Raw genomic sequence first — 10,771 nt, 5'->3', positions numbered from 1 at the left:
GATTTGCAGATTTAACGGAATGGGACAGGCTAACAGATTTAAAGAACCTGTAATGCTGGAAGACACTTGGACCCTTATAAGAATGAACTTTAGTATTCATTATCCCTCTAACTCATCGGCCAGCAAGATCATATTTGGATTACTCTAGGCATCGTATTTTAAGACAGGTATTTACAGTCTGTTCAAAGAGACAAAAATGAAGGGAGGTCTAGGAAGCAGGAAAGATGGAAGGGCAAAGGAGGTGAAGATGATTTAAAGGCTTTCCTTGGTGAAGGAGAGAGCCCCAGAAGACAGCAACAAAAGGGGGAGGAAGTGAAGAGGTTTGATTCCAACTTAGGTAGGAAAGAACATTCTGGCAATGACTGATGCTCAGAATACAGTGAGTGGCATCATTAAGCAAGGAGCCCCCCATTGCTGGGCTGTTTAAAGCAGAGTCTGAAGGAATATCTTCCAGGGATGTCCATACTGTCACTTATTTATTCATCTATGTGCCTTCTATGTGTTCTCACTTAGTCTAGGGAATTTGGGATTAAACAGGGAAAAGCTAACCCCTGGATCTCATCACTCACAAAAAGCAAAGGACTACTTGTATTATTACACTCTAAGCTGATGTGGGAACACAGAGGATTTTGTTGGAGGGATTTTGCATTTGGGGAGGAAGGTGGAATGGGATGACTCCTGAGGTCTCTGGGCTCCATTTAGTCTATGATTCTATGTAAATCATAATCTTTGTCTGCAAAGTGTTTCCTCATCTAATCCATAGACTTTCCTCAAAATTAAACCTTGGGGACCCAGGCCCTCAATGCTGGAATGATAAGACTGTACAAAAGCAATAAAAACAATCCCTGGTACCAGTAGCATGCTGCTGCTAAGTCACTTCAGTCGTGTCCGACTCTGTGTGACCCCATAGACGGCAGCCCACCAGGCTCCCCTATCCCTGAGATTCTCCAGGCAAGAACACTGGAGTGGGTTGCCATTTCCTTCTCCAGTGCATGAAAGTGAAAAGTGAAAGTGAAGTCGCTCAGTCGTGTCCAACTATTTGCGACCCCATGGACTGCAGCTCCCCTAATCCGCTAGAAGAACTTTTACATCTTTTCTATGTTTTCCATCTTTTCTGATCCAACTTTTTGGATCTTTATAACATCCTCATATCTAACCTGTCCATAAGCTCATGTCTAAATAAGGAAATAGAGCAACAGCAACAATATCTGAGACTTGCCCAGAGTTATCCAGATCATTTCCATCAGGGCTGGGTGAAACTCAGCTCTCCTAAGGCTCGTTTACTGTTCTTGCCAATGGACCATGGTCTATTTAGCTTTCTCCTTTGGTGGGTTTTATCCTGGAAAGTTTCTCCTTTCTTCTGCCTTCTCCCCTCGTCCCTACCGCGTTACTGCCAGCACAGAATCTGGCAGATGAATGACCTGGCTGATCTCCCAAGTTTTCCTCTGAAATGTAGACCCCCAACATCCTTCCCATGTGGAATTCCAAGCACAATCACTGCTGTGTCAGAAAACTATTAACTGTTTGAGCAGTAGACCTTGCCACCAGCCCGGAGAATGATAAGCACGAGAAGGGAAGCACCGCACTGCCTTTGTTCAGCTCTAAGGGAAGATGCATGACCTAGTTTGGGTTGGTGATGCTGTTTTTAAAAAATAAAATATAGGGATTCAGAGACCTGTGCTGAGAGCTTGAGCTCTGTGGGGAAACAGCCTTCTCTGAGAGACCAATAAACGTGTGCTGTGGCTTATTTATTTGGTTTTCATTGGAGGTTGAAGCAGCAACCAGTGGGCTGGTCCTGAGGCCAGAACTTCTGCAAATGCGGGGCCATTTAGGATGCTGGTAGCTTTGTTGTCATTTTTTATTCCTTGGAGTGAATCAGTCTGATAGCCTGACAAGGCTGCTGAGAGACAGCGCGAGGCCCTTGTTTTGACAGTTGTCCCATCAGATTGAGTAGCAGGCTGTGTCCTCACAGGCAGGGAGAAGACCGAGGCATGATGTGGGTACCTGAGCAGAGAGCTGCATGATAGTTCAAGTGCGTGCCACTGCCAGGGGGCTGTGTGCCTCTGCAGGCACTGCAGAGCCACTCCCCAGGCTGGTTTGGAATCCTCTGACTTGACCCAGCAGGTAATTTTATGGTTTGCTTCCAAAACACCAGAGGAAAATACAGGAAAATCTCTAGGCTTCCATCCATGAAAGGTCAGCCTTTGTAGGTATTCCCTAAAAGGAATTTCATATGTTTGGCAATGGTAGCATCACTGGAAGATAACCCACAGTCAGATACATGCATATTTAAGTGCACTTCCTAAGCCCCTTCTCTTGCTTTATTTTTCCCATGGTACTTAACATTTGCAGAGTCATGAGTCTGTATACTGTCTGTCTTCCTCGCTAAGGAATCCGCCTCCATGAGGCCAGGGCTTTGTCTCTCCCGGCCGCAGCCCCTTTCCATAAAACAGTGACAGGCGCATAGGTCGTTTTCATTAAATAGCTGTTTTTTCTCTTGTGGCCTGAAGCCCTTGTACTGTTGAAGATTTATTAACTTAGTTTTCAAAAGCTTCAAAGTTATTAAAATGCAAGCATCCTGAGAATAGCACCTTACGTCTTAATAAGAGTTCTCAGCTAATACATTTTGAGGGTAGGAGACTCTGCCATGGCATTAAGGAACATAGATACTTTCTAGAATCGTGCTCAAGTGGAAAGGATATGGGTCAGAGGGACCTGAAACAGGAGGGGAGAAACAGGGAGAAGACGGTGGGTGAAGCCTCAAAGGTGGCCTCTTGATGGCTTTTCCTGTCGGTCCTGCCTAGGAGTCATGTTTGACTCTCCAGCCTCTCCCAGTCCAGCATCAGCTCCCACACCATGTATCAGTCAGCTCTGGTGCAATGACTTTTTCCCTTTCCTCTCCATTCTCACTATTGACCCCAGAGAGTCAGACCTCATCACCTATCCCCTGATGTCAATGGCCACCAAACCAGTTCACTGCTTCCTGCCTCCCCTATGAGCCATGCAGACACTTCCTGTCTCCCCTATGAGCCATGCAGGCCAGCTTTCTAGAATACCACTTTCATCTTGCTTCCCTGCACTAGCCATTAGGACTGCTTATCAGTATTTCTGCTTCTCCGTTTATTGTCATATGATGGGAACTAGTTCTGCTCAATGAATTGGAAGCGGAAGTGACGGGTATTGCTTCTGGTCTTGAGCACTTCACTGCTAATGTGAGACCCTCCCACATTCTTTCTCTCCAGCACCCTGATTATCAACATTTGAGATTAGCCTGGGTCTCTAGTTGATCAGGATGAGAAGATCTTTTCTGCTAACTCATGATGGACATGAGACAAAAAAGTTGTCTGAGGCCCTGGTAATCGGAGATTGTTTCTTACTGCAGTGTAATGTAGCCTACCTTGCCTGATGCCTGCCACCCACACAAGAACCACATCTCTCATTACCTATTATTGCATGTGAGGTAGTTCACAGGCTGTGATTAAACAGACCTGCTTCTAATCCTAGTTTTGCTGCTTACCCTAGGTAAGGACAAGCTACATAACCTCCTAAGTCTCATGTGTTAAATTGAAATAATAATACTTTGGTTTGATGAGACAAAATAACCCGTGGGTAGTGCCTGGCCGGTAGCAACCACCTGACAATATGCCTCGCGTGGGTAAGTTCTCTTTCTCTTCCTCTCCTTTATGCTGACACTTGCATGTTTCTAGCACCTGTCCTTACCTGCCCTCCCCCCGACTCCTCTCTCAGTCCTCTTCCTCACAGTGGAAGCTCATGGTGGGTGTTAGGAACAGTGGTTCTCCAACTCGCATCACCCTCATAGGCTCTGTTAAACTGTCCGTGACTTATCCTTGCCTTAGACCAAGTTAATCAATCTCTAGGCTTGGGACCTGGCCTTGGTTTTTGGAAAAAGCATCTCCAATAGTTCAAACGTGCAGCCAAGATTGAGCACCCTGATCTAGAAGCACACCGTTTGGGTTACAAGTATAGATTTGAAAGCCAGTTGCCTCCCACTGCTTCCTGCCCATGTAACTCAAGGCTGGTTTCTCTGTGCCTCTATTTCCTCATGTAAAAATGAGGGTGAGAATAATAAAGTCTCTGCCACCCAGGCTTCCAGTGGGCTAATGGAATAGTGTATAAAACCCTTCCACAGCTCCAGTCTCGTGGTCTGTTCTCGAAGAATATGATGGCTCCTTCCTTCTGACCATTTTTATCTCTCCATTGCTCCCTGCCCCTTCTCAGCCTCACCCCTCTCTGAAGCTTTCTCCAGTAACTCCTTCCTGAAACTCCTCTTCTGATTGCACACAGGTGCATACATGCGATTCAGTCTTTAAACACACCACATACAGTCTACTACTCTTCGACATGTTAAGTTTGTCTCCTAAACAAGACCAGAAACTGCTGAAGGACGTGCTGTCGGACCATGCTTCCTCTCCTTCTCCACCCCTAATAAGAACCTGCATAGGGCTGTGCCCGCAGCACCATTTACTGACTGACTGATGACTATTTCATTCAAAGTTGTTCCCAGGGACAGCCATAGCCACTGGCACCAGCACCAGCTTGAATATCTAGTCACATTCTCAGTGCTGACTCCCGCTCCAGAAGAGAGAGATGAAATACTTAAACAGTCAGAGAGCCTAAGAACAGGAGGGCAACCCTTATCTCCCCAAGTCCCTTCAGGGTGGTGACCACACCTAGTCAGAAGGAGGAACTGAATTTTGACTCATATATTCGGTCTGACAAAGGATGCTGCTCCAAAGAAATGGGGTGCTGGGCGGTTTTCATCTCTCATCCCTCCTGATTTCCTGAGGTCTGTTGAAAAACATTTCCCACCAGCCATGAGACTTCCTGACTTTGGCCTGTGTGACCTGGGATCCATCCTTCCCAGCAGGCTGCCTCTAGAAATCACAGCCTGTGGGTACATCCAGGCCACCCTGCTTCATCTCAGAGGCCTTGCAAGTCAGGAAAGGAGTGAGAGTGGAAACTTGTGACAACTCCTGAGGAGTCCAGGCTCTGAGGGCCATAAAACTGGTTTCTGTTATCACCACCCCTCCTCTTCCCAGAGGTCTGCTGTGAGTGGAGACCAATGATTGGGAATTAGTGCCAATGGTTGGGAACTCAAGCCAAGGGAAAGTTACCAGATTCCTATGATTCCTGCTAGTGACCTCATTCCCACCTCATCCACACATCCTCAGGTAGGAAGGGGAAAAGGAAAAACAGAACTGACACTCATCACCTCTGTGCCCCAGCTCAGGTTCTGGGTGCTTTGCCTGCTTTTTCTTCACATCCTTGTCTCTTGTGGATAAGTATTGTCTCAGTTTCCCAGATGAGGAATCAGCCTCAAACAAGTGAAGCCACTTGCCTGGTGAGGGTGAGAGTCAGCACTGGAACCAAGCCTGACACTTATTCATTCATTTATTGACCCTCATACAGGATTTAGAGTTCCTTGTGATGATGGCAATTGATGATACCAGGAATTGAGGTCTAAGGGAGGAATATGGGAAATCTGAAGCTCAAGTAAGTGTGTATGTTTTAAAATTGTACTAAGGATTTATTTTATTCAGGCATGGTAAGACAGCAGACATGACCCTACCCAAGGTCACGTGGAGATGGACTAGGGTCAATCAGAAAGCAAAAGCAGAAGAAGAGCATGGCAGTCCAATCACTTTATGGCAAATAGATGGGGAAACGATGAAAACAGTGAGAGATTTTATTTTCTTGGGCTCCAAAATCACTGCATATGTTGACTGCAGCCATGAAATTAAAAGATGCTTCCTCCTTGGAAGAAAAGCTATGACAAACATAGGGAGTGTGTTAAAAAGCAGAGACATTACTTTGCCAACAAAAGTTTCTATAGTCAAAGCTATGGTTTTTCCAGTAGACATGTACTGATGTGAGAGCTGAACCATAAAGAAGGCTGAGTACTAAAGAATTGATGCTTTCAAAACGTGGTATTGGGGATGACTCTTGACAGTCCCTTGGACAGTAAGGAGTTCAAAACAATCCTAAAGGAAATCAATCCTGAATATTCATTGGAAAGACTGATTCTGGAGCTAAAGCTCCAATACTTTGGCCACCTGATGCGAAGAGCTGACTCATTGGAAAAAACCCTGATGCTGGGAAAGATGCAGGGGGAGAAGAGGATGACAGAGGATGAGATGGTTGGATGGCATAACCGACTCAATGGATATGAGTTTGAGCAAGCTCCAGGAGATGATGATGGACAGGGAAGCCTGGTTTGCTGCAGTCTACGGGTTGCAGAGTCGGACACGACTGAGCGACTGAACAGCAGTAACAACAGGAAGGAACAGGTAAGACAGAGTAAGTACACTGAGTAAGCTTAGGACTGGACAGTTTGGATAATTTCAGTTAACTCTGAGCTAGAGTTAACTAGCTGCCCAACACCTGGCCCTGGGGTGAGTTTGGGCTGGATGAATCCAAGCTTAGTGCATAAGAGTTTGAGAAAAGAGTTGTTTGAGGATGTGGGCACTAGATTGTTTGGCTTGCATATCAGAGGTTCAGTCTAAGGGGAACTGTTGGTGCTCTCTGGGAACTGGCTAGCTAGGCCCTCTTAAATGCCAGAGCCTTAAGAATATAGAAAATGAGAAAATATAGACAATAGAGGCAGTGAACATTGTTGCTGCTGTTTAGTCGCTAAGTTGTGTCTGACTCTTTGTGACTCCATGGACTGTAGCTCACCAGGCTCCATTCTCCATGGAATTTTCCAGCAAGAATACTGGAGTGGGTTGCCAGTCACTTCTCCAGGGGATCTTCCCAACCCATGGATTGAACCCAAGTCTCCTGCTCTGGCAGGCAGATTCTTTACTGCTGAGCCACCAAGGAATCCCAGTAAATTCCGTAGATGAAGACAACTGGAAGAAATAGAAGGTAATTTAGTCCTACAACTGAAGTCACAAAAAACAAACTTTGCCCATTTGCAAATTAAATCTGCAAATGGCAGCCATGAAGCTCAGGAAATGCCAGCACCTACTCTGTGGTCCATGCAGCAGAAAGGAGGCTGCATCCTTAGGGAAGACCCAAGTTTTGGTTAAGGCCTATGGATAGGAGGAGTCCAGAAATGTAAAGAGTTAGGACTGAGTGATAATTCCAGAGAGAACAGTGGGAAGAGTGGGAAAGAGGTCAGGAGTAGAAGACGGAACACAGAGGTTGAAGGGATGGCATAAGACAGTAGGTGAGAGGGTTATAGGGGCTGAGGAACAAAGGGTCATGGTTCAATTAATGGCCCTGGATCACAGACTCACAGTCTAAAGTCCCAAGTGGTTCTGTTTTGTTCAGTTGTTCAGTCGTGTCCAATTCTGTGACCCCAAGGACTGTAGCATGCCAAGCTTCCCTGTCCTTCACAATCTCTCAGAGTTTGCTCAAACTCATGTCCATTGAGTCGATGATGCCACCCAACAATCTCATTCTCTGTTGTCCTCTTCTCCTCCTGCCTTCAATTTTTCCCAACATCATGGTCTTTTCCAGTGAGTCAGCTCTTTGCATCAGGTGGCCAAAGTTTTGGAGCTTCAGCATCAGTTCTTCCAGTGAATATTCAGGATTGATTTCCTTTACAATTGACTGATTTGATCTCCTTGCTGTCCAAGGGACTCTCAAGAGTCTTCTCCAGCACCACAGTTCAAAGGCATCAGTTCTTTGGCAGACAGCTTTTTTTATTGTCCAGCTCTCACATCTGTACATAACTACTGGAGAAACCATACCTTTGACTATACTGACTTTTGTCAGCAAAGTAATGTCTCTACTTTTTAACACACTGCCTAGGTTTGTCATTGCTTTTCTTCCAAGGAACAAGCATCTTTTAATTTCATGACTGCAGTCAACATCAACAGTGCTTTTGAAGCACAAGAAAATAGTCTGTCACTGTTTCCATTGTTTCCCCATCTATTTGTCATGAAGTTATGTTACCAGTTGCCATGATCTTCGTTTTTTGAATGTTGAGTTTTAAGCCAGTTTTTTCACTCTTCTCTTTCACCTTCATCAAAAAACGCTTTAATTCCTCTTTGCTTTCTGCCCTTAGTAGTGTCATCTGCATAGCTGAGGTTACTGATATTTCTCCCGACAATCTTGATTCCAGCTTGTGGTTCGTCCAGCCCAACATTTTGCATGATGTACTCTGCATATAAGTTAAATAACCAGGGTGACAATATACAGCCTTGACATACTCCTTTCCCAATTTTGAATTACTCTGTTGTTCCATGTCCAGTTCTAACTGTTGCTTCTTGACCTGCATACAGATTTCTCAGGAGGCAGGTAAAAAGGTGGTCTGGTATTCCCATCTCTTGAATTTCCCACAGTTTGTTGTGATCCACACAGTATACACTATGCTTTGGTGTAGTTAATAAGGCAGAAGTAGATGTTTTTCTGGAACTCTCTTGCTTTTTCTATGATCCAATGGATGTTGGAAATTTGATCTCTGGTTCCTCTGCCTTTTCTAAATCCAGCTTGAACATCTGGAAATTTTCAGTTCACGTACTGTTGAAGCCTAGCTTGAAGAATTTTAAGCATTACTTTGCTAATGTGTGAGGTGAGTGCAATTATGTGGTAGTTTGAACATTCTTTGGCATTGCCTTTCTTTGGGATTGGAATGAAAACTGACTTTTTCCAGTCCTGTGGCCACTGATGAGTTTTGAGTTTTCCAAAATTGCTGGCATATTGAGTGTAGCATTTTCACAGCATCATCTTTTAGGGTTTGAAATAGCTCAACTGGAATTCCATCACCTCCACTAGCTTTGTTCATTGTGATGCTTCCTAAGGCCCACTTGACTTCACACTCCAGGATGTCTGGCTCTAGGTGAGTAATCACACCATCATGGTTATCTGGGTCATTAAGATTTTTTTGTATAGTTCTTCTGTGTATTCTTGCCACCTCTTAATATCTTCTGCTTCTGTTAGGTCCATACCATTTCTGTCCTTTATTGTGCCTACTTTTCCATGAAGTATTCCTTTGGTATCTCTCATTTTCTTGAAGAGATTTCTCATCTTTATCATTCTATTGTTTTCCTCTGCTTCTTGGCATTGTTCACTTAAAAAGGCTTTTTTTATCTCTCATTGCTATTCTCTGGAACTCTGCATTCAAATGGGTATATCTTTCCTTTTCTCCTTTGCCGTTTGCTTCTCTTCTTTTCTCAGTTATTTGAAAGGCCTCCTCAGACAACCATTTTGCCTTTTTGCATTTCTTTTTCTTGGGGAGGGTTTTGATCACCACCTCCTGTACAATGTTATGAACCTCCATTCATAATTCTTCAGGTACTGTCTATCAGATCTAATCCCTTGAATCTATTTGTCACTTCTACTGTATAATCATAAAGAATTATTTAGGTCATATGTGAATGGCTTAGTGGTTTCCCCTACATTCTTCAATTTAAGTCTGAATTTTGCAATAAGGAGTTCATGATCTGAGCCACCATCAGCACCCGATCTTGTTTTGGCTGACTGTGTAGAACTTCTCCATCTTCGGTTACAAAGAATATAATCAATCTGACTTTGGTATTGACCATATGGTGATGTCCATGTGTACAGTAATCTCTTGTGTTGTTGGAAGAGAGTGTTTGCTATGACCAGTGTGTTCTCTTGGCAAAATCCTGTTAGCTTTTGCCCTGATTCATTTTGTACTCTAAGGCCAAACTTAACTGTCACTCCAGGTATCTCTTGACTTTTGCATTCCAGTCCCCTGTGATGACAATGACATCTATTTTTGGTGTTAGCTCTAGAAGGTCTTGTAGGTCTTCACAGAACCATTCACCTTCAGCTTCTTCTCATTAGTGGTTGGGGCAAAGACTTGGATTACTGTGATATTGAAGGTAACCTGATTAAATTAGTAATTTGTAATCAGTACTCATTGGTTTGATAATGTGTAGCTAAGTCCATGATTTCTCTTTTTTATGAGAACTCTGCTCAAGCAGCTGTTGAAAGGATTTCTTGGCCTCTGAATGTCTTACTCCCAGTAGAATTACCAAGCTTGGGTAGCTCAGGGATTTAAGGCATCACTTGTGTACATGGAGAAGGCTGACTTCTCCCCACAGAGACAGGAAAGGATGAGCTGAATCCCAGATGCCTCCTCATAGAGTCTGTGTGGCCCATATGTTTGGGGATGGCATTTGCTTTTGAATCTGTTGCCATGCCTACAGACAAGGTGAGCACTCAAGATAATCAAGATACAGGGGACAGAGGAAGTAGATGGAAGAGGAGCTGATCTGAGATCACTTCTAAGACCTCTAGGCTTGAAAGTCAAGGAGCTCCACCTTGACTGGAGGTGGTCACACCAGGGCATGGAGGGGCTGTCCTCCAACAATTTCCTTTTGTCAGAAGAATCATTCATTACTCAGTTTTCCCATTGTGTCAAGGTGAAGGGCCTGAAGCTTGACCTCCTCATGTGCTTCTGCCCCTCACTCCCAGAGCTTCATTCTGTCCATGTTCCATGGACCCCTTGCCAGTGCCAAACCCTCCCTCACCCCACAATTCATACTTGCCCCACGTGGCTGCTGCTCAATATGTTTATTCATTCTTTCCTCAAACATGAAGCACCCACCATATATTGTTACCAGGCACTGTACCAGAGGTTGGTGGCCCCTGACTTCCATTCTCCCTACCAGACCTCAATAAATCTAGATTCACCAAGAATTTGCTACATGCAAACACGAGGACCAGGGTAGGTCCCAGGTGTGGTGCAGGAGGAGAAGTGTGATCAATTCAATCCCTTATTGGCTGGAGCCGGTAGCCTGTGAAGGACAGCCTGTGAAGGACCCACAGAGGTCCT

Source organism: Bos taurus, chromosome 15 (assembly GCF_002263795.3).
Source record: "Bos taurus isolate L1 Dominette 01449 registration number 42190680 breed Hereford chromosome 15, ARS-UCD2.0, whole genome shotgun sequence".
Classification (NCBI taxonomy): domain Eukaryota; kingdom Metazoa; phylum Chordata; class Mammalia; order Artiodactyla; family Bovidae; genus Bos; species Bos taurus.
This window is presented reverse-complemented; position numbering follows the sequence as displayed.